Source organism: Miscanthus floridulus, chromosome 10 (assembly GCF_019320115.1).
Source record: "Miscanthus floridulus cultivar M001 chromosome 10, ASM1932011v1, whole genome shotgun sequence".
NCBI classification, from domain to species: domain Eukaryota; kingdom Viridiplantae; phylum Streptophyta; class Magnoliopsida; order Poales; family Poaceae; genus Miscanthus; species Miscanthus floridulus.
The window spans coordinates 98,053,682-98,078,608 of record NC_089589.1 but is presented as its reverse complement, the minus strand read 5'-3'; the positions used below and the strand labels follow the sequence as shown (position 1 = coordinate 98,078,608).

The following is a 24,927-nucleotide window of genomic DNA, read 5'->3' as shown; positions in this document are numbered from 1 at the left end:
AGGATCTTGTGATATAGGAGGCTATAGAACAATTGTCTTTTGGCAATGAAGAGCAACAATAGCCCCATATGAAAGAAGTGCCACGAGGCCCCAATAGGTCTCAAAGAATAAGAAAATCAGATATTTCTGGTGACTAAGAAGTAAAAGTTAAGAAAGAAATTCAAATAGAGAGTGATTCCACCTCATTGGAAAAAGCCATGAGAGGCGTTCACTCGTCTAAATGGCAAGAAGGAAAGGAAGATGAAATGAAATCAATAAATACCAACGATGTTTGGGACTTAGAAGAAATTGCTAATGGAGCCAAAATAGTAGGCTATAATGGGTCTACAAGACAAATGTGACTCCAAAAGAAATATGTGAAGCTATAAAGCGCCACTTGTGGCGAAATGATTTACACAAAGAGAAGAAATAGATTATAATGAGAATATAAGGATTCTTTTAGAATCATAATGGCGTTAGTGGCACATTACGATTTAGAGTTATATTAGAAGGATGTAAAGGTTTTGTGTGGAAAAGTTTACATGGCACAACTCAAAAGGTTTTGTCGTGGAAGGAAAAGAATATAAGGGATGTTGCCTGAAGAAATCCATTTATGGATTAAAGCAAGCTTTAAGACATTGGTACTTAAAGTTTGACAGTATAATAAGAAAGTTTGGGTTTTAAAGATAATGTAGAGGACAATTGCATTTATGCGAAGTTTAAACATGGGAAATTTATTTTCCTAATCCTGCATGTGGATAGCACCTTACTCGCTAGTAGTTGTGTTAATCTACTATTGGAGAAGAAACAATTCTTGTCCTCAAGTTTCAATGAGAATGATCTTGGTAAAGCATCATTCATTCTAGAAATTGGAACTTACTGAGACAAAAGGAAAAGGGGTATTGGAACTATCTCAAGTGTATACTTAGAGAAGATTCTAAAGAAATAAAGTATATATGTGAGTAAACTTGCGCCTGTTCCTATAGTAAAGGGTAATAGTTTTGGGAATTTCCAGTGTTCCAAGAACCAATGTGAGATCGATCAAAATGACGTCCTATATGCTTCAGCTGTTGGAAGCTTAATGAATGCTTATAAGTAAGAACTTACCCTGACATAGTTCATGTATCTGGGATGTTTTGGTAGAAGTCCAGTCCAAATATAGATCACTGGAATGGTGTTGAGAATGTTTTGCAATTGTGCAAAGATTTATAGGCCTCATGATGAGTAAGAAAGAATAAGTACTCTCAAATAGTTGTGGGTATAAATGTTAAATTTTGGCGAGATGTTTAGTGAAACCCACATAGTAGCTAACACTCGCAGTTGGAGTTTTATTGTGGAAAAGCTCAAAAGAAACAGTTGTGGTGTCATCAATGATGCATACCTATAGTATAGCTTGTCATGAGGCTTAAAGGACAGACGAAATGGTTAAAAGAACTTACACCCAGAATTAATAATGGTATACAACAGCAATAACCATTTAAGTAGTCCGCTCCTATAATAACGGGTCAAGTGTGCTGCCAAACACATTGACGTTAAAGTTATACGTTGTGAAGGAGAAAGTCCGGAATCATACTAAAAGTATTGAACATATAAGTAACAAGCAAGTGCTTGCGGATCCGCGTACAAAAGGCTTACCACCTAGTGTGTTCAGAGAACACACAGTCAACATGGGTTTATGGGAAAGCCTATGATTTCCGGACAATAAAGGGCCCAAAGTTAAAGAATCTGTTTCAGAACAGAGATGTGTATTGTAGCTGTTAAGTCTATCGACGATTGACCATGACAATGAAGCATGCTCTATGCACTAATCTGTGATGGAACAAATAAAAGTGAAAGGGATTAAATTCAAAGTTTAAAGTTAAAGTATGAGTTGAGATCAAGGAGGAGAATGTTAGAATTGAACTCATCCGTCTTGACCCAACGGTCGAGACGGACCCCTTGACCGCATCTTGATCGGGGACGCCCAGCCATCTATTGGCTAGTGGGCCCCCGTCGCACAGTGCCTATATAGAGGAGGTGGGGCAAACGGCTCGCTATATGAGGTTCACGGCCACCGCCACAACCCCACCGTCTAACCCTAGTCCGATCGAGAGGGAGGCACTGCCAGCGGTGGGAAGCGCCACTGCCTTTGCCACCACCGCCGGTCTCCACCGCTACACCAATCGTCGCTGCCCGTGCGTAGAGCTTCACCGACGAACCAGCGATGGCAGGGAGCTCCTCCAACCCCTCCAATGGTCAGATGCTCCTACATCTCTCTCTCTGTCTCCTTTCTTCCGAAGCAAGCTCTAGGTATATTTGATTCAATTGGTAAAGATATCACCCCCTGATCTACACCAGTTTTCAAAGCCATGGTCGACAAGACTTCATGAATTCTCTGCTCTAACTACGGCGCACATCTGTATTGGACCAGCGATTAACATTAGAGACAATGCTTTTGATCTTAAGCCAGCTCTCATCAACTTGGTCCAAGCTAGCCAGTTTTGTGGTAAGACCCATGAAGATGCGAGTGCTCATCTCCAACACTTCCTGGAGATTTGCAACACTTTCACCATCAAAGGAGTTACCAGAGATGCCATATTATTTCACCTTTTCCCATTTTCACTATTGGGGAAGACGAAGCAATGGTCTACGCCAACAAAGACAAGAATACTTCCTGGGAAAATTGTTCCACTGCCATCCTAGCAACGTTCTTTTCCACAGGCAAAACTAATGCTCTACGTGGAAGAATCTCAAGCTTTCAGCAGCAACATGATGTGTTTGTCCCTGAGGCATGGGAACGCTTTTAGGACTACATATCAGAATGTCCTCATCATAGGATGGAGAATTGGCTACTCATGCAGACTTTCTACCATGGGTTCACAAACAGCACTCGTGAGAACATGGATGCTGCTACTGGAGGTGCATTTTTATCACTCACAAACACACAAGCAATAGCTCTTATAGAGAAGATGGCCTCCAACCAAGGATGGAATGAAGAACATCTTCAACCCTAGAAGAGAAGTGGAGGTATGCATCAACTAAAGGAGGTAGATATGCTATCTGCCAAGATGGATCTGCTGATGAAGAGTCTTGAAGACCGAGCCAATGAGAAGCAAGAAGTCATGCACATTCAAGATTCCCGCATGACGTGTGAAGAATGTGGAAACACTAGACATTTAGGGAACAACTATCTTGAAACCCATGAGGATGTGAACTTCATCAACAACAACAACTATCGTCCCAACAGAATCAAGGATGGAATCAGCAACAAAGGCCAAATTACCAAGGTAACTACCAAGGTAATAATTTCAATAACCATCCATCTTTGAAAGATTTGTCTTTGGTCAAGCTAAAATTATGGATGGTTTATCTAGAAAACTAGCTCCCAATGACAAAATCTTAGAAAACATAAAAAATAGAATGGATATCTTCTCCTTAGCCATTAAAAACTAGCATAACTTTAATAAAATGATAGAATCACAAATAGTTCAGCTGGCGGCTATTGTTCCTTTGAACGACAAAGGTAAGATTCTGGGGCTACCGGAAGATCCTAAAAATGCAAATCTTGTCGATATTCACATTGCAGGATTCTACAGAGAACAATCTAGTGGAGGATGGGAGGATTATTCCTTGCTCGTCAAGAAAGGTGATCCAGGAAAACCTATCATCCCCATAGCCATTGCACATCATTTGCTCCAAGAAGCTGTCTGTGATTTCGGAGCAAGTGTTAACATTATGCCTGTCAATGCCAAAACGTGTCAATGCGCCGGGCACACAACAAGCCGGAAGGATCTGCTTAGGATGAGCTCAGAGATCTGCTTGGCTTCAACGCAGGGTTAGTCGATCCTGCGTATTTCTCCCGAGGCGTACCAGTCAATTTGACCTGTAATTAACAAGGAGAGAAAGTTTATCAGTAATTTAAGGTGGAACATATCGATTTTGCCTAGACAGTTCCAAGTGTGCTGCTTCAGGAGCAGCCAGACGGGAAATTCGACTCAATAGCCGATACATGCAGAAATCGGCTGTTACGGACTATAAAGCTCATGGATTGAGATTGATTTTATGTTGACAAGCACAACACATGCAGATGTAAGTAAGATCATCAGCTAGGTAACTAATACCGGTGTAAAGCATTGAGCCGATGAATCTAACGAGAAAGGATATAGCATGCGAACAAATCGACTGTCTAGTACAAATGGATCTACAAACGCTCTGAATCTAATCTATTACCATCAACAGTGAGGTTCGACCGGATCGATGGTAGCTATGATGATAATAACAAACCAAAACCAAATAATCCATAAAAACATTTATACATTGACAGACTTTCCAAAAGACACGCTATATGTGTGGATGCTCAGGCGAATCGGCTAAAATAGCTGATTTAGGTGAAAAGGGACTACGACATGTGAACAATCAACTATTTAACATGGACAAATCTATGAACTCATTAGACTTAACCTGTTATCTCTAACAGTGGAGTTTGACCAGATCGATGGCAGCCGTGATAAAGACAACAAATCAAACCTTTAAAGTACATAGATCTATTCACATTTAATAGAATCATGGAGACACACTGTAGGCATTAAAGCATGGGCGATCGGCTCTTTGGCCGATATAGGCATAGCAAACAGTTAAGGTCACGCCTGATTGAGAACAAATCTACCAACTAGCATCCTCTGATCTAAAGTGTCATCAGTGGGGATCGACCGGATCGTTGCAGCCATAATAGCGAACTATAGACCAGATTTAACTAGCCAGCAAACCTCTTCAAGATCATGCGTGGCTTAACCGCGTACTATGCATGATCAAGATCGAGGTAGAACAGCCGATAAAACATAACCCCTCACTCATTGTAAGAACCATCGTATTGTAACAAAGCAAACAACGGACTAAAAAGATGTGAGGCCGATCTAGATTGATCTTGATCGGGCAGATTGATGTTGCTGAAAACTAATAACAATAAGAATATCAGCAAGATCGGTTACTTAATGAATCTACCCAAAGGATGCCACTCTTAGGTAGAGCCGATAACTTGACATTAATCTAATTCGAGCAGTGGAGGTTGAACTTAACCGATGTAGCCGTACTTGAACTAGATAAGAGTCGATAACTAGCTTATACTAAAGTTCGCAGTGGAGGTCGAACTTAACCAATGCAGTTGTACAAACAGAAGCATAAGCCATGATGATACTTACAGACAAGCCGAAGGTCGGTCGGACCAATGCAGCCCTGCTTGTTGAAGAACTCGCCGAGAACTACACTACTCCTACTCCAAAGGGTTGGCATAAAGCTGAAAAAAGTAACTTGTATTGATTGATTGGATGTCCCTTTTACAATAGCCAGGGTCCAATATTTATACCCGAAACCTAAGCATGAATCCTACTGAAGCCAGACTCATTACAATCTTTGGCATAAGAGAAAATATTCCTAATTTAAGATAACTTGAACCCTAATCTTTCCCTTTTTGTAGAGTTCGACATGTTTTTTCCAATGCCAACCGTAGCTTTGTGTCATTATTTGCTGGCATCATCTGAAGAGAGTCGATTCATGTGCTGCATCTGAATCAGCTGATATCGACCCTTATGCAATCGATTCCTTGACACAATCTTGGAAACTTCGAGTTCCCACGCTCTTCTTCCCAAATTTTGGTGTAAACACATGCCCCCCAATTTTGGGATAAAAATAATTTTATTCCAAAATTACCACGTCTGTACTCCCGATAGGTCTGTAGTCACGGATAGAGAATCTTGATCTGGGGTCTACTATCTGTCACCGTCTTTGCTTGCTTATGAGCCCATGCTTCAAAGCTTTACGATAACATCATTGCTTCACGGGCGCTTGGATCCATCTTTCTAGACCCACTATAAATGTCTATCCGACTCTGGCGAGAGCAACTCAACAACTTGGTTATGTTTCTCTTCTACTTGCTTCCTTGAGTGCCCTTGGCTCTGCCAGACCCTCCATGGTCTAATTCTTTGCTATGAGGATCTTGAGTGGTTAGAAGAATTCTTGTGCATAGGGTGATTGTGTTGCTTATTTCAGCGCCTTGTTGAGCAAGGGGATCAGCTACTACGGTTAGAAGAATTCTTGTGACATCACCTAAGTTTTCTCACCATGATCGCAGAGCTGTTCTAGTGTTTACAAGGGCTAAAATGTGTGGACACCTTCCCCTTGTTTGCTTCATCAAATGCCCATCGGGGAAACCATAGACTTCTTTCCCACGATTTCCTAGCCACCGAGAAATGGGCATCTTTTAGTAGGCGGCTTTCTTTCCCGTTGTTTCCCAGTCACCGTGAAATCAGTTGGGTATATGGGCATCTTTTAAGCAGGCAGCCTTTCCTCTTCCCCTAACACAATTCTATCAGCGGACCGGTATGACTTGGTCCATGATGACCTTTGGCCTTGTGGGAATCCGGACTCCCTTCAATCCAAAGAAGTCTTAGTGGGTTGATCGTCAGTTAATGTAAACCTTTTGTATCAATCCCATGATATTTTGTAACTATGGGAAGCAATAAGTCTGAATCTGTTATCTCTACATGATCCATCTCCTGAATTTCTAGAGTGTCGATCCATTTCCATATCCAACTTTAATTCCATAACCTCGACGAAGCCTATCTTCTCACCTCCTGGGCTATATTATGGGCCACAACTGTGGATTGAAAACAACCTGCTTCATCCCAAACCTTCCATGTCTTTGGTGTGATTTTGCTTTCCCATAGGTTCAAAGGCATGGAGAGCAGCAAGAGATCTACTGAGGAGGCCTTTAACGGGTCTGTGTCATCACGCCAGCGTCTTTGTCATCAGGAGGGTCTAACCCAGGATGCTCCCATCGTCTTGGATCATAGGGCTGATTCTGCTCAACTTCTAGGGTCATCTTCATCAACAATTTTCTATTCGCTCCCCTGCTACCCAAGGAAGCATATCGACAACGACAATCTAATCGCATCCATCGATCAGGCTAGCCAAAAGCTCGCCAACTGCCTCTCCATCACAGAATCGGCTCTGACCACCTTGGTTCAATGCCGATCACCCTTCGAGACCGACCAGGTGGAGGAGAGCTTGGCCAAGGCTGAGGCTAGAATCATGGGTAAGATGCTTGCCACAATCTCTTCTTAGTTTTTTGTGTCTTCAAGATCTTGATTATCCCTTCCTCAAATCTTTCTAGATCTATCGTCCCAATTGGAAAGCCTTTGATTAGCTGTAGAGTACGCGGCAGGATTCGTCAACGCCAGGGGTGCCATGCCGGTGGTTCACTTGTACGACATCCCAAATCATGTCAGAGAGGTTGCTCTCCACGGTGTTCATCATAGTGTTGCCATGGCATTGGCTGCTGTGCAAGCTCGCTCTGGCCATGAGCTTTGACTTCTTCCCCATGGTTTTCTAGCCAACGAACACCCTGAGGATCATGAGCACCTGGTCAAGGATTTCTCTGACGCCGCCAACTCCATAGCCCTTGCTTCCTAGGTCGAAGACATAGTGAATAAAGTGTTTCCCGGCCTTTAGCTTGTAATAGGAGAAGCTCACATACAATTTCTTCATTTTAAGTGGTTTCTTGTACTCATATTCCATGTACCAATCTGTGTTTGATCTTACTATATAGGCGATACATATCATACCGGCTTTTACCCCTTCGGGTTTATTTTTGAACTAGAGGCGATACCCTTCTGGTATCGGCTATTAGAGCCGATGACCGAACAAATCGGCTATCAAGTATTAATCCAAACGCTAGGATAATATTTCTTTAGATATTTTCCATTGATTGCTCTGTCAAACTCTTCTTCTCCTCCCAGTGTTTCCAAAATACAAACGTTGCTAGGCGCACAACGTTTAATCTGATTAGGTCCTTCCCAATTAGGTGACCATTTGCCAACCTTGTTGTCCTTTGACCTAATCAGCAATTTCACTTTCCAGACTAAGTCTCCTTTAGAAAATTGTTTGCTCTTGATCTTTTTATTGTAATACTTTGCAATCCTCAGTTTATTGGCTTCAATATTCTCAAGAGCACGTAGCCGATGGCAACTCAAGTCCTTTAAGTCGTCTATCATAAGATTCTTGTAGACTTCGGCTGACAAATTATTTTGCAATGTGACATGCGTCGATCCAGTTTGAATCTCCTAAGGAAGGATTGCATTATGACCATACACAAGTTCATAAGGTGACGTTTTAATCAATCCATGACAGGCCATCATATATGGCCATAGTGCCTCATTAAGCGTTGAATGCCACTTCCTTGGCTGCTCTTCAATCTTTTTCTTGATCAGCTTAATCATAATCTGGTTGGATGCCTCTGCCTAGCCATTAGCTTGAGCATAGTAAGGAGAAGAACTTAACAACTTAACTCCCATGCTGGCAGCAAAATCTCCAAACTCTTCTGATGTGAACATTGTCCCTTGATCGGTAGTGATAGTTTGAGGAACCCCAAAATGATACACAATATGCTACTTGACAAAATCAACCATGTTCTTTGAGGTTACCGTTTTCAAGGGAATTGCCTCAACCCACTTAGTGAAGTAATGCATTGCTAACAATATGAACTTATGTCCTTTACTTGAAGGTGGAAAAATCTAGACAATTAAATCAATTCCTCAACCTCGAAATAGCCATGGTTTGATTATTGGATTCATAGCCGATGCAAGCGATTTCTGAATATTACCAAAATGTTGACAATTTTAACACCCCTTATAATATTCAAAATAATCTTCTAGTATTGTTAGCTAGAAATATCTAGTCCTGCGAATAATCCATTTCATCTTATAAGCCGGCTGATGAGCTCCACATATCCCTTCATGTACTTCACCCATCAACACCTTAGCTTCTTCTTGATTTAAGCAGTTAAGCAACACCCCATCGACTGTTTTGTAATATAGCTAATCATCTAGCAAAACATACTTAGTCGATTTAAACCTTAGCTTCCAATTAACCTTCTATGATGGATTCTTAAGGTAATCGGCTATTTCAACTCTCCAATCATTATTCGAGGTTTCACTACTTAAGATCACTTGAAACACTCGATAACCTGACGCACTTTGAGCTAAGCGATTGGCCTCTTGATTCTGTGCTCTCGGAATATGTTGAGGAGAAACATGGGGAAACTCCTTGAGTAACCTTTGGCACTCATCATGGTACCTCTTCAGAGTATCTTCTTTACATTCATATAGGCCGATCAACAGATTAATAACTAACTGTGAATCTCCAAATATTTTAATTGCTTTGGCCTTTACTTCATGAAGAAGTTGAAGACCCTTAAGAAATGGCTTCATATTCTACTTGGTTGTTGGTCATCATTGGTTCAGTTGGAAAAGCAAACTCAAAACTTGCCCCCCGAGGTGAAATAATAACAATTCCAATGCCACCACCTTGCTTGCATGATGACCCATCAAAGAACAACGCCCAAGGTACCGGTTGTACATAGCCAATACTTAGCTTATGATGTTGGGTGACAAAACTGGCTATTACTTGCCCTTTGACTGCTTTAGCCGATTCATACCTCAAGTCAAATTCCGACAACGTAAGAATCCACTTCCCCATTCTTCCATTTAATATTGGCATTGATAGCATGTGCTTGATCACATCAGCCTTGGAAACAATTGTACCCTTAGCTGATAATAAATAATGCCACAACTTAGTGCAAGAGAAATATAAGCACGAGCATAACTTTTCGATGGGAGAATATCATGTTTCTAGATCCAAAAGCCTTCTACTTAGATAGAAAACAACTTGTTCTTTTTCTTCAAACTCTTGCATCAAGGCTAATCTAATTGTTTGGTCATCGGCCGATATGTACAACTTAAAAGGCTTACCTTGCTGAGGAGGGACCAGCACAGGTGGACATTTCATATATTCTTCTATCTCCTCAAATGCCTTTTGTTGTACGTCACCCCACTTAAATTTTTAATCATTTTTCAACTCCCGACAGAACCCTTTCCGACAAATTTGAAATAAATCTCCTGATAAAATTAATCTTACCAAGCAAAGATTGTAACTCTGTTTTGGTAGTCGGGGGCACTGCCTCATCAATTGCTTTCATACTTTTTTTACCAATTTTGATTCCTCTCTCGTGGACCATGAAACCCAAAAATTGTCCAACTGATACTCCAAAGGCACACTTATTAGGATTCATCTTTAGACCATGTTTTCTTATGTACTCCAAAGTCTCCCGCAAATTAGCTAGATGTTCCTTGTATCCCTTGGATTTTACCATCACATCGTCAATGTAGATTTCAACAATCCTGTCGATCAACTTATGAAAAATATAATTCATCACCCTCTGATAAGTTGCACCAGCATTCTTCAAACCAAAGCTCATCACAACCCATTCAAATAAGCCAATTGCGCCATGGCATCTAAAAGCTGTTTTTGCTATGTCTTCCTCAGCCTTAAAAATTTGATTATATCATGCATTACGGTCCATAAAACTAATAACCTTATGCTTGGCTGCTGCATCTACCAACATATCGGCTATCGGCATTGGATAACCATCCATGGGTGTAGCCCTGTTTAGATCTCTGAAGTCGATGCAAACTCTCAACTTCTCATTTTTCTTATACACAGGAACAACATTCGATATCCATTCTACATATCGGCACGGTCGGATAAATTTTGTTTCTAGTAATCTTTCAGTCTCCTTCTTGATATCATCAAAAACATTTGGGTTGAATCTCCTTAGAGCTTGTTTAAATGGCCGATATCCAGGTTTAATTGGCAACTGATGTTCAATAATCGATCGGTCTAGACTAGGCATCTCATAGTATTCCTAAGCAAAACAATCTTTAAATTCCTTTAATAAATCTACTAATTCTTGCTTATACTTAGGATCCAACTTAGCACTTATATACGTTGGCCTAGGCCTATCTCCAGAACCAATATCTATCTCTTCTAATTCATCAGCCGACATATAGCCATGTCCTAGTTTACCATCTGTACCATCTATTGGATTATCCATTAAAACAAATTCTCAAAGCCGACTGCTTGGATCGGCTATTGGCTTTCATCGTTGACTCTAATGAAGCCTCCTTCCCATAGCTTGCCAGAAAAACACTCGAAGTCTTCTAGCTCCCAATATACTGGATCGGCTGTTGCGATACTCACAGATTCATCAGCGCGAACCAGCTCAACATCATCTCCATACCACTGAATCAAACATTCATGCATGGATGATGGCACACAACAATTTGCATAAATCCAGTCATGGCCAAGGAGTAGACTGTATGAACCTTTTCCATCAATGACGAAGAATGTGGTGAGTAAAGTCTTACTCCCGATTGTTAGTTCGACGTTCATTGCCCCCCTGGTCTTGGATGCATTGCCTCCAAAATCCTTAAGCATCATGTCGGTCCAATCAAATCACCTGGTCCCTTGCCAAGTTTACAAAAAGTGGTGTAAGCCATAAGATTGACAGAAGCACCTCCATCCACCAACATCTTGTTCATCGGCTTCCCATCAACAAAACCTTTTACATATAAAGCCTTTAAGTGCCGATGCTTGATTGGTTTATTGAATATAGCCTACTGTATCACCGTCAACTTGGCAACTATTTCCTCATACTCTGATTCATCAAAATCCAAATAGACTTCTTGGTCTGCTGGAGCTCTAAATTCCAATGGCAATAGAAAAGCCATTTGAATATTAGCCGATGGTTGCCCTCTATCGGCTGTTTATTTAGCACACCACACTTGAGGTCTTCTAGACGTCTGAGCCTGTTCTAGCTCTCTATTCCTTAGGCGTTGCACCCTTCTTTTTTGGCTTCTTATCAAACCTCCTAGACACCATTGGCCTTTCTGCCAAACATATTCTTCCTTATTACTTTCTTCTTCATAATCAGCCTAGTTTTGATCAACAACTCGCTTTCCCAGCCGATTATGAACACTTTTATTTTTTATGCACCAATCCATACTATTATGATGATACTCATCTTGAGCATGGATAGACCGGCGGTTGGCTTAAGATTGCCTAAACTCCCAATATTGCTCGATGCATTCCGGGCAGTTATTTCTAGTAGGCAATTTCAAACCTTCATTCCAACAATGTTTGAAGAAAGGACAATTCCAATGTGATTCAGCTTGCTTTCTTTCATACCTCTCCTCTTCTTGTTGACATTGGTATTCTTGCTCTTCTAACCAACGCTGATAATCCTTTTCCTTCTACCACTGCCATTTATTCAACAAAATTCGAGATGTAACACGCGGCCTTGTCGCCCCATCCCTTGATGTCTCTCCCTGCTCATATCGGCTCTTTTGTTGGTCACGATGCCTTCTAATCTCTCTATATTCATCAGTTGATATTTGCATCTCAGGATTGACTATTCTAGTTTCTCTTGATCTAGTTGATGTTAGGACTTTAGTTTTCCCTTTCAGCAACCTAGCATCAACCATGTTCTAATCTCTTGTGAAAGGATTATCATCAACTTTGATCTTTCGAGCTATATCAAATTTGAGCCTTCCTTACTGAATAGCCCTCTGTATGTGTTGTCGAAAAACTCTGCACTCATTAGTAGAATGAGAAGTGGTGTTGTGAAATTTGCAGAACTTCTTATTCTTCAACTGATTAGGGGGCAATATAACATGATTGTTGGGCAACTTGATCTGTCCCTTCTCAAGCAAGAAATCGAAGAGCTTGTCTGATTTTGTGACGTCAAAATCATAGCTCTCTTTGACTCCTCTTCCCCAAGGATTTGACACCATTACTGTCTTCTTACCCCAATTCCATTCAGCCATGGCAACCTCTTCTTCTTCATCTCTTCATAACCATCATCAACTGAATATGGATCATAGGTTTCGACAATTACGGTACTCTTCTGGAATCGGGTATCTCTACGCATATTCTGAAATTAGCTATTGAGCGCTGCCACTCATTGAGCCAACTGACCTAAATTGTCAAACTCTTGCCCAAGCAGCTTCTCTCTCCATGTCGGCAACATTCCTTGAACAACCAAAGCAGCTAGCTGATCATCAGTCAAGTACTGGCTTGATTAGTCCCCTGAGTCGACGGATGTGGAATGTTGTAATAAGCTGACCCAACCTAATCAACTGGATATCCATGAAACACCTCTTTCATGGTGTTGTGGAATGTGTTCAAGAAGGCTGTATTATGGTTTAATATGGCATCATGAATAGATTTGTTTACAGATTCTACAAAGAAACGCCTATCTTTAGCTTCGTCTGTATCTGACTGCCCATGCAACAGAACTCTTGGTAGTGGATATTTCTGAATAACTTTATTGTCACGTGTCTTGGTGTAGGACAACAAACACTTGTTCTGAAATTCTTCTAGAGCTTTACTGATGACATATGTATCCTCATTAGGTAAGTCTTCATAAGCCACCATAAGGATGTCACTGTTGTTGTAAGTCACCATGACGATTGTTGTGTCCCACCGAGCGTGCGACAACGTGTGTCGGTGCTAAAACGAGTCAATGCGCTGAGCACACAGCAAGCCAGAATGATCTGCTTAGGATGAGCCCAGAGATCCACTTGGCTTCAACATAGGGTTAGTTGACCTTGCGTATTCCTCCCAAGGCGTGCTAGTCAATTTGACCTGCAATTAACAAGGAGAGAAAGTTTATCAGTAATTTAAGGTGGAACATGCCGGTTTTGCCTAGATAGTTCCAAGTGTGCTGCTTCGGGAGCAGCCAAACAGGAAAATCGACTAAATAGCCAATACGCACAGAAATCGGTTGTTACGGACTGTAAAGCTCATGGATTGTGATTGATTTTATGTTGACAAGCACAATACACGCAGATGTAAGTAAGATCATCAGCTAGGTAAATAATACAGGTGTAAAGCATTGAGCCGATGAATCTAACGAGAAAGGATATAGCATGAGAACAAATCGACTGTCTAGTACAAATGGATCTACAAACGCTCTGAATCTAATCTATTACCATCAATAGTGTGGTTCGACCGGATCAATGGCAGCTATGATGATAATAACAAACCAAAACCAAAGAATCCGTAAAAATATCTATACATTGATAGACTTTCCGAAAGACATGCTATATGTGTGGATGCTCAGGCAAATCGGCTGAAATAGCCGATTTAGGTGAAAAGGGACTACGGCATGTGAACAATCGACTATTTAACATGGACAAATCTATGAACTCATCAGACTTAACATGTTATCTCTAACAGTGGGGTTCGACCAGATCGATGGCAGCCATGATAAAGACAACAAATCAAACCTTTAAAGTACACAGATCTATTCACATTTAATAGAATCATGGAGACACACTGTAGGTGTTAAAGCATGGGTGATCGGCTATTTGGCTGATACAGGCATAGCAAATAGTTAAGGTCATGCCTGATCGAGAACAAATCTACCAACTAGCATCCTCCGATCTAAAGTGCCATCAGTGGGGATCGACCAGATCGTTGCAGCCATAATAGCGAACTATAGACTAGATTTAACTAGCTAGCAAACCTCTTCAAGATCATATGTGTCTTAACCGCATACTATGCATGATCAAGATCGAGGTAGAATAGCCGATAAAACATAACCCGTCGCTCATTGTAAGAAACATCGTATTGTAACAAAGCAAACGATGGACTAAAAAGATGTGAGGCCGATCTAGATCGATCTTGATCGGGTAGATTGATGTTGCTGAAAACTAATAACAATAAGAACATCAGCAAGATCAGTAACTTAACAAATCTACCCAAAGGATGCCACTCTTAGGTAGAGCGGATAACTTGACCTTAATCTAATTCAAGCAGTGGAGGTTGAACTTAACCAATGCAGCCGTACTTGAACTAGATAAGAGTCGATAACTAGCTTATACTAAAGTTCACAGTGAAGGTCGAACTTAACCGATGCAGCCGTACAAACAGAAGCATAAGCCATGACGGTACTTATAGACAAGCCGGAGGTCGGCCGGACCGACGCAGCCCTGCTTGTTGAAGAACTCATCGAGATCTACAATACTCCTACTCCTAAGGGTTGGCATAAAGCCAAAAAAAGTAACTTGTATTTATTGATTGGATGTCCCTTCTACAATAGCCAGGGTCCAATATTTATACCTGGAACCTAAGTATGAATCCTACTTAAGCATGACTCATTGCAATCTTTGGCATAAGAGAAAACATTCCTAATTTAAGATAACTTAGACCCTAATCTTTCCCTTTTTGTAGAGTCTGACATGTTTTTCCGACGCCAACCATAGCTTTTTGTCGTTATCTGCTGGCATCATCTGAAGAGAGCCGTTTCCAGTGCTACATCTAAATCAGCTGATATCGACCCTTATGCAATCGATTCCATGATGATGCAATCTTGGAAGCTTTGAGTTCCCACGCTCTTCTTCCCAAATTTTGGTGTAAACAATGCCAAAGGTAATTTATTAGAAAATTCATGGAGATCCTTTGCTATACACAAATATGCATTTGCATCTTGCAGATCAATCACTCTGCTATGCCAAGGAAATTCTAGAAGATATCTATGTATGAGTTGGGTGCTCATACATACCCGTAGACTTCATGGTTTTGAACACATGTTGAGATATAAGGGCACCCGTTATCTTGGGTCGACCTTTCCTAAGCACCGCAAAAGCCATCATCTATGAGGACAGTGCCAAAATCTGCTTCACAATTAAGGATAGAAAGGAAAATATTTACTTTCAAGAATCATATATTGCATTCTCCTAGTCATCCACAGATGCTAACTCTGCCCGAGGATACAATAGTAAGCAAGAAGAGAAACAACCGAAGAAGGAAGAATAGGGCCAGGCAGCCAAGGGAAGAATCAGTCAAGATGATCAACACACTTTGATCAGAGTACGACCATCTCCCCGCTTCACCTTTCCTTTCCAAGAAGGAAGATCCTAGTGTTCCGACAATCGAGTGTACAATTGGGCAAAGAATCTTCCACAACACCATCAATGATCTTGGATCAGGTGTCAACATAATGTCCAAGGTAATGTATGACTATTTGTTTGGTGAGCCTTTGTTTCCTACATATATGCAATTACAGATGGCAGATCAAACAATCTGATTTCCAGATGGAATAGCAAAAGACATCATGGTAAAGATACAAGATTACTATGTCCCTGCCGACTTCATGATTCTTGACATGGGAGAGGAAGAAGAAGATGCACTAATCATCCTTGGAAGACCATTCCTCAACACTACCAACGCGATCATCTACATCGGATCAGGACAAATCCACTTCCAATTCCCAGGACAAAAGATACGATGTTATTTCAATAGTTATACAACTTATGAACAACCAAAAAAGATCTGATCCAAAAGAAGATGTCGATCATCCCAATGCCGGAGGAATCAACTCCCAAAGAATGAAGAAGAAGTTGAGAATGACGAACCTTCTACGCCAAAAGCGAGTCCACAACCTAAGCAGGTCTGGAAGAAAAACGTGGAATCATCATCAGAGTCACAGAGGTGCAACCATCAAGGTCTCCATCTCTGGGACCAACAGATGCACCCGAAGAATAAACAAAACTAGTGGAGTCCTGTTCGGAGGACTCAAAAAACTGAACCCTCACTGGGAGGTAAAATCGGTAGTTATGATCCATATTTACTCCTTCACAATATATAGCATATTTACTTTTTCTGCATTTGCATTGCATTTAGGAAAGAAAATAAAAATCTCATTGCTGCATTATAAAATCCTAAGCCCCATGTGAATAATTTTTATGGTGTGTAAAAACCCGCAAGAATATTCACCATGCTGGCAGAAAAAAATAAAAATACTATGCAAACATCTAGTTATATTCCATTATATCATAAAAATCCAAAAATATTAGATAGACTTCCTGCTAAATTCTGCCAGTTCAAGAATATTTCTAACCCCAAGAATGACTAACCCCTAGATGGCTAACCGCTAACCCTTTTATTCTAATATGTTCCACGAGTTTTGTTGTTCTTGTTGACATTTTGTAGGATGATGCACAATATCAAGAGCAAGTTCACCTGACTACCTTCATCTCGCTCCACTAGGAGTGCATCCTCTAGAACTAGCTCTGACATGAATGTGGATGAACCAGCCGCTGGAGCCGCTACACCTATTGCACAAGAGGAACCCAACTTCCTGATGGACCACAAGGACATTGAAAGCTCTAGTTTGGTTTTGGTGAATTGATGAAACCCTAAGTGCTAACCTAGTTTATCAAGTGATCATGAGATAGGTAGCACACTTCAAGTGGAGAAGCTAATGAAGATCATAGCATGGCAATGGTGATGGCATGGTGATGATCAAGGGCTTAAACTTGAATGGAAGAATGAGAAAAACAAAAAGCTCAAGGCAAAGGTATAAACCATAGGATCTGTTTTGTTTTGGTGATCAAGACACTTAGAGAGTGTGATCACATTTAGGTTTGATAGCCGTACTATTAAGAGGGGTGAAACTCGTATCAGAATGCGGTTATCAAAGTGCCACTAGATGCTCTAACTCATTGCATATGCATTTAGGATCTAGTGGAGTGCTAACACCCTTGAAAATGTTTGTGAAAATATGCTAACACATGTGCACAAGGTGATACACTTGGTGGTTAGCACACTTGAGCAAGGGTGAAGAAAACGGAGGAGATGCTAGCGTTGGTCAAGTGACCGGACGCTGGATCCAAATGCACCGGACGCTACCTGCCTGCGTCCGGTCACGCTGACTTGGCGATATAGTGGCTAGGGTTTACCACCAGACGCTAGGCTATGTCCAGTCGAGGTGGACCGGACACGTCCGGTCGAGGAAAACCAGTTTTAGACCCTTACTGTACTTGACCGGACGTTGAGGCTCCAGCGTCCGGTCAATTTTGCCAGAGCGTCTGGTTAGTTTCGTAGCCGTTAAAATCTGACGAACAGCGTTTGAAGCCAGTGACATGTGGCGTCCATCAGTGGACCGGACGCTGTGTCCAGGGTTCGGTTAGTTGGACCGGTGCGTACGGTCAGAGCGCAGTGTGCCCAGTGAAGCGGTACAATGGCTCTATTTCGTGGGGGCTTCTTTTTAAGCTCCATGGCCGGCTATGGCTCATATCTTTGGCCATTTTCATTGACATAGCAACCTTGTGAGCTTAGCCAAAGCCCTCCCACTCATTTCCTTCAATGATTCATCATCATAGTGAGATTGGGAGTGATCCAAGTGCATTGCTTGAGTGATTGCATCTAGAGGCACTTGGTGTTCGTGTTTCGCTGCGGATTTTGCTTGTTACTCTTGGTGGTTGCCGCCACCTAGACGGCTTGGAGCAGCGAGGATCGTTGAGTGGAGGGTGGTGATTGTCTCCGGCTCCGATCGTGGTGATTGTGAGGGGTTCTTGACCTTTCCCCGGCAGAGCGCCAAAAGGTACTCTAGTGAATTGCTTGTGGCTTGTGTGATCCTCATCTTGTGTTGGTTGTGTGGCACCCTATTGAGGGTTTGGCGTGTGATGCCAATTAGCGCGTGAACCTCTAAGTGAGTGAATCGCCACAACGAGGACTAGCTTGCCGGCAAGCAAGTGAACCTCGGTAAAAATTATTGTGTTCATCGTTTATTCCGAGGTGATTGGTCTTCATTGTTATTCATCTTTGTGATTGATTGGTTCTTCATCTACACGGCAGTATAACCTTCTTGATCACTCTCTTTACTTTACCACAAACTAGTTGACAAGCTCTTTAGTGTAGCTAGTTGAGAGAGCTTGCTTGCTTGGTTGGTGTGGCTCTTTAGTTAGCTTTTGAGAGCACACTAACATAGGGTAGTGTCATAGCTATTGTGTGAATAAACACTATCTAAACTAGAATTGTGGTAGGTGGCTTGCATTTTGAGTAGGCTAGCGCAACACTTGCTTCGCCTCATAATTGTCTAACCATTTCGTTAAGTGTTGTTGTAGAAATTTTATTAGGCTATTCACCCCCCTCTAGCCATTAGGACCTTTCAAGTGGTATCAGAGCCGAGGTCATCGTTATTTGAGGCTTAACAACCTTTGGTGTTAAAATGGCTCAAATCAACAACACCAAGAAGAGACCCCAATTTGATGGCTCAAATTATTCTTATTGGAAGTCAAAGATGACCACACATATCAAGTCAATAAATAGAAAGGTGTGGAAGGTGGTAGAAACCAAAATTGAGATTGGTGATCCAGAAAATCCCACCGCCGCCGAAGAAGTGCTTCTCCAAAACAATGACATTGCTCTAAGTGCCATTCATGATGCAATTGATGTGAGAACATTTGAGCAAATCAAAAATATTGAGATGGCTCATGAAGCTTGGAAGAAATTGGAAGAATCATTTGAGGGCACTCAAGCCGTGAAGGGTGCAAAGGCATATTCTCAAAGAGAAGTTTGCAAGCTTCAAGATGAAGGAAGATGAGAGTGTGCCGGACATGTTCCATCAGATGGAAGTGATTGTCAATGATCTCAAAGCACTTGGTGAGAAGATAGAAGACAAGGACTTCTCCAATAAGTTCTTGAGATGCTTGCCCGCAAGATTTGGCATGTTGGTCACCTTACTAGTGAGGACCAGTTTGAACACAATGACACCAAACCAAATCTTGGGAGATATCATGACCGATGATGCTTATAGAGATGATGAGAAGGAAGAAAAGAGGGAGAAGAAAGATGAGAAGAAGGATGAAAAGAAGAAGAGCATGGCATTCAAAGCCACATCATCCAAGGGCAAAGCAAAGCAAGAAACATCAAGTGAGGAAGATGAATCTTGGGATGATGATGATGATGATGAGAAGATGGCTCTCTTTGTCAAAAGATTTGGCAAGTTCATGGTGAAGAAGGGCTATCATGCAAGATGAAAGAAATCTTCATTCAAGAACAAAGAAGAGTCAAGAAGGTGCTTCAAGTGTGGAAGCAAAGATCATCTTGTTGCTCAATGCCCATACAATAGCGACAATGATGATGACAACAAGAAGAACAAGAAGAAGGACAAGAAGGAAAAGAAAGAGAAGAAGGACAAGATGGCATTCAAGAAGAAGAAGGGTGGTTCATATGTAGTCACTTGGGATAGTGATGCTTCCTCAAGTGATGATGATGATGATAGTGGTGATAACAAGACCACCAAGAAGAAGGTTCTTGCAAGCATTGCTATCAATGAGAAGCCTTCTCTCTTCGAATCTTCATCTTGCTTCATGGCTAAGGCCACTAAGGTACAATCTTGTGATGATAAAAGTGATGAAGAACATGTTGATGATAATGAACATGAAAATGAAAATGATAGTGATAATGATGATGATGAACCTACTAAGGATGAATTATTTGACATGCTAGAAGATGCTAAAGAACACTTTGACATTAAGAGAAGGGAATGCAAGAGCTTGAACAAGGAGGTAAAAGCCCTTAAGCAAGCCCTTAATGAGCTCAAAGCAACTCATAAGAAGCTAGAGGAAGCCCATGAGAAGCTTGGCAAGGCTCACAAAAAGCTTGAAAAGGCTCATTCCACTTTGCTTAATGAACAAGATAAAAAGAAGCATGTTGAAACTTGTGATGTAGGTTTAACTTGTGATATAATTGATGAATCACTATCTATGCCTATCATTATTGCTCCTACTAATCCTTCTTGTAGCACTTCCACCTCTACCTCATCTAGTAGTGATGGTCTCACTTGTGATGCCTCCTAGTGATTGAGAATGAGAACCTTAAGAAGGAGGTCACTAAGCTCACTCACACCTTAGCTAAGGCTTATGGTGGTGAGGACCGCTTGCTTATGTGCTTGGGTAGCCAAAGAGCTTCTCTCTACAAAGAGGGATTGGGCTATACCCCCAAGAAAGGCAAAGCGGCCTTTGCTCCTCACAAGACTAGTTTTGTGAAGAACAACGGTCGGTTTTGCACTAGTTGCAAGCAAGTTGGTCATAAAGAGCATGAATGCAAAAACAAGAGCAAAAATGCTAATGTATCCTCCATTAAGCTTGATTCATGCTATATGCTTACTAAGGGCACAAATGGTGTGAAGACTAAGTTCATTGGTAAACCATGGATGGGCTCAAAGAAGAAAGCCGTTTGGGTACCAAAGAGCTTAGTGACTAACCTTCAAGGACCCAAGCAAGTTTGGGTACCTAAAAAGAATTGATCTTATTTTGTAGGTTAATTACAAAGCCAGAGGAAGGCATTGGGTTCTTGATAGTGGGTGCACTCAACACATGACCGGTGATGCAAGAATGTTCAACTCAATCAACACCAATGGCAATGATGGTTATGATAGTATCACATTTGGTGACAATGGCAAAGGCAAGGTCAAGGGGCTTGGTAAGATTGCAATATCCAATGACATGAGCATATCCAATGTGTTGCTAGTAGAGAGCTTGAACTTCAATTTGCTATCCATGGCTCAATTGTGTGATCTTGGATTCAAATGCATATTTGGGGTAGATGATGTAGAAATCATAAGTGTAGATGGCTCTAACTTGATCTTCAAAGGCTTTAGATATGAGAATCTATACTTGGTTGATTTCAATGCTAGTGAAGCTAAATTGTCCACATGCTTGTTCACTAAGTCTAGCATGGGTTGGTTATGGCATAGAAGGCTTGGTCATGTTGGAATGAAACAATTGAATAGATTAGTTAAGCATGACTTAGTTAAAGGCTTGAAAGATGTTGTGTTTGAAAAGGATAAGCTTTGTAGCTCTTGTCAAGCTGGCAAACAAGTTGGAAACACCCATCATAAGAAAAGCATAGTGAGCACTAGTAAAGCATTTGAGTTATTGCACATGGATTTGTGTGGGCCAACACAATAAACTAGTATCGGTGGAAATAAATATGGCTTTGTGATAGTGGATGATTACACTAGATACACATGGGTATTCTTTCTAGTGGACAAAAGTGATGTGTTTGCAACATTCAAGTCTTTTCTCAAGGGCATTCACAATGAGTTTGAAACAACCATCAAGAGAGTTAGGAGTGACAATGGCAGTGAGTTCAAGAACACTAGAATTGATGAGTTGTGTGATGAATTTGGAATTAGACATCAATTCTCGGCCAAGTACACACCTCAATCAAATGGCCTTGTTGAGAGGAAGAATAGAACACTTATTGATATGGCAAGGTCTATGCTTAGTGAGTACAATGCAAGTCAATCTTTTGGGCCGAAGCTATCAACATGGCTTGCTATTGTAGCAACCACCTCTATTGTCACCGATTGAAAGAGAAGACACCATATGAGCTCTTGAATGGTAGAAAGCCCAACATTGCATACTTTCAGGTCTTTGGTTGCAAATGCTATATCTTGAAGAAAGGCACAAGATTGGGCAAGTTTGACAAGAAATGTGATGAAGAATTCCTACTTGGCTACTCTACAACAAGAAAAGCATATAGATTATGGAATTTGGATAGTGGTACTCTTGAGGAAGTTCATGATGTTGAATTTCATGAAACCAAGGGTTCACAAGTAGAGAATAAGAACTTGGAAGATGTTAGGGGCATTCAACTTTCAAATGCCATAAAGAACATGGATATTGGTGAATTGAGGCCTAGGCAAGTAAACGATGATGAAGATGATCAAGTGCAAGTACTCACTAACTCAAATGAGCAAGATGATACAAATCAAGCTAGTACAAGTGGCTCCCATGACATTGATCAAGATCAAGTAGCTAGTACATCATCTCAACCCAATGATCAAGCAAGTGCAAGCAATCAAGTTCCATTGCTCCAACCAACAAGTATTGCAAGAGATCATCCTTTGGATACAATCATTGGTGATATTTCTAGAGGTGTACAAACAAGATCAAGATTGGCATCATTTTGTGAACACTTCTCATTTGTATCATCCATTGAACCAAAGAAGATAGATGAAGCATTGAAGGATGTTGATTGGGTAAATGCTATGCATGAAGAGTTGAATAACTTCACAAGAAATCAAGTATGGGAGATGGTAGAAAGACCAAAGGGACACAATGTGATTGGAACCAAATGGGTCTTTAGAAACAAGCAAGATCAAGATGGGATAGTAGTGAGGAACAAAGCAAGATTAGTAGCACAAGGCTATACTCAAGTTGAAGGTCTTGACTTTGGAGAAACATATGCCCCGGTTGCTAGATTGGAAGCAATTAGAATCTTGCTAGCCTATGCTTGTGCCCACAACATCAAGCTCTATCAAATGGATGCTAAGAGTGCATTTCTAAATGGCTACATCAATGAAGAAGTATATGTTGAGCAACCTCCCAGTTTTGAAGATGACAAGAAGCCCAACCATGTGTACAAGTTGAAGAAGGCATTGTATGGCTTGAAGCAAGCACCTAGAGCATGGTATGAGAGATTGAGGGATTTCCTACTCTCTAAAGGGTTCACAATGGGCAAGGTTGACACCACTCTTTTCATCAAGAAGATTGGAAAAGATCTATTTGTATTGCAATCTATGTTGATGATATCATATTTGGATCAACCAATCAAGAATTTTGTGATGAGTTTGGAAAGATGATGGCTAATGAGTTTGAAATGTCCATGATCAGAGAGTTGAGTTACTTCCTTGGTCTTCAAATTAAACAATTAAAGAATGGTACATTTGTGAGTCAAGGCAAGTACATCAAGGACATGATCAATAAGTTTGGCATGATTGATAGCAAAGTCATTAGCACACCAATGGGAACAAATGGAAACTTGGATAGTGATGCAAGTGGAAATATGGTGGATCAAAAGTTGTATCGGTCTATGATTGGAAGCCTACTCTATGTGACCGCATCAAGGCCAGATGTCATGTTTAGTGTATGCATGTGTGCAAGATTTCAAGCCTCACCAAGAGAAAGTCATTTGAAGGCTACAAAGAGAATATTGAGGTACTTGAAGCATACACCAAATGTTGGTTTGTGGTATCCCAAAGGAGCAAAGTTTGAGCTAGTTGGTTACTCCGACTCGGACTATGCAGGATGCAAGGTTGAAAGGAAGAGCACCTCGGGCACATGTCAATTGTTGGGAAGATCACTTGTTTCATGGTCATCAAAGAAGCAAAATAGTGTTGTATTATCAACTGCCGAAGCCGAATACATATCCGCCGGTAGTTGTTGTGCACAGATACTTTGGATGAAGGCCGCTTTGAGTGACTTTGGAATCAAGTTCAAGAAAGTGTCATTGCTATGTGATAATGAGAGTGCAATCAAACTAACCAACAATCCGGTGCAACATGCAAGAACAAAGCACATTGATGTCCGCCACCATTTCATAAGAGATCACCAACAAAAAGGGGACATTTGTATTGAGAGTGTAGGCACCGAAGATCAACTTACCGATATATTCACCAAGCCATTGGATGAGAAAAGGTTTTGCAAGCTAAGGAATGAGTTGAACATATTGGATTTCTCAAATATGTGTTGATGCACCCCTCACTCATATGACATGCCTCTCCTTCGAGCAATCCAAGATAAAAGTTGATTGGCATGACATACATCTTTGTTAATGACATGATTAGTGCATCTAGTCACATTTTCAATTTTATTAGGACCTTTTAAGTGGTTCTATTTTATTAGGCTCATTCATGAAAAACAAATGATTTTGATGTCTATATGGTATCGCTATTGCTTCTATGCTTGACTTGATCTAGTGGTAGCATATGACATGTTTATGGGCTTGTAAACCTAGTGTTTAATCTAGAATATGAGCTCTAAGTGTTTAACTCAACATGGTACAAGATAACCCTTATTTGGAGGTGTGAAGAAGCTTGTCCTTGGATCAAACCGAGTTAAATATCTTTGGCATATATTCTAGTTTGAACCAAATTTGGGAAAATGATCCTCACCCCATTGATTGACATTGATAATCTCAACCCTACAAGTAATACTATCTATATTTAGAACCTTTGTGGTCATTGATGACAAAGGGGGAGAGAAACAAAGATAGTAGCAAAGATAGTGAAAAAGGGGAAGAAATATCATAAAGGAAGTGAAACATAAAGATATCTTGATATATGACATAGGGGGAGAGATATGACAAAGGAAAGGGATCAACTAAATTTTTTTTAGCACACAAGTAGGGGGAGCAAGCTCATGAACTTGTATGGTGCATTTGAATGTGCATTTCATATGTTTGCTTGCATGGCACAAGTATTAAATTTAAACATCCATG

The 24,927-nt window shown here is 40.9% G+C and overlaps 1 non-coding gene across 1 annotated transcript; it reads right to left on the bottom strand.

The window, feature by feature from the left end:
- Positions 1 to 2,690: 2,690 nt before the first annotated feature.
- On the bottom strand, positions 2,691 to 2,797 carry LOC136490332 (small nucleolar RNA R71). Its single transcript, XR_010767621.1, has one exon. It is a non-coding gene; the product is annotated as a small nucleolar RNA R71 (small nucleolar RNA).
- Positions 2,798 to 24,927: the final 22,130 nt, after the last annotated feature.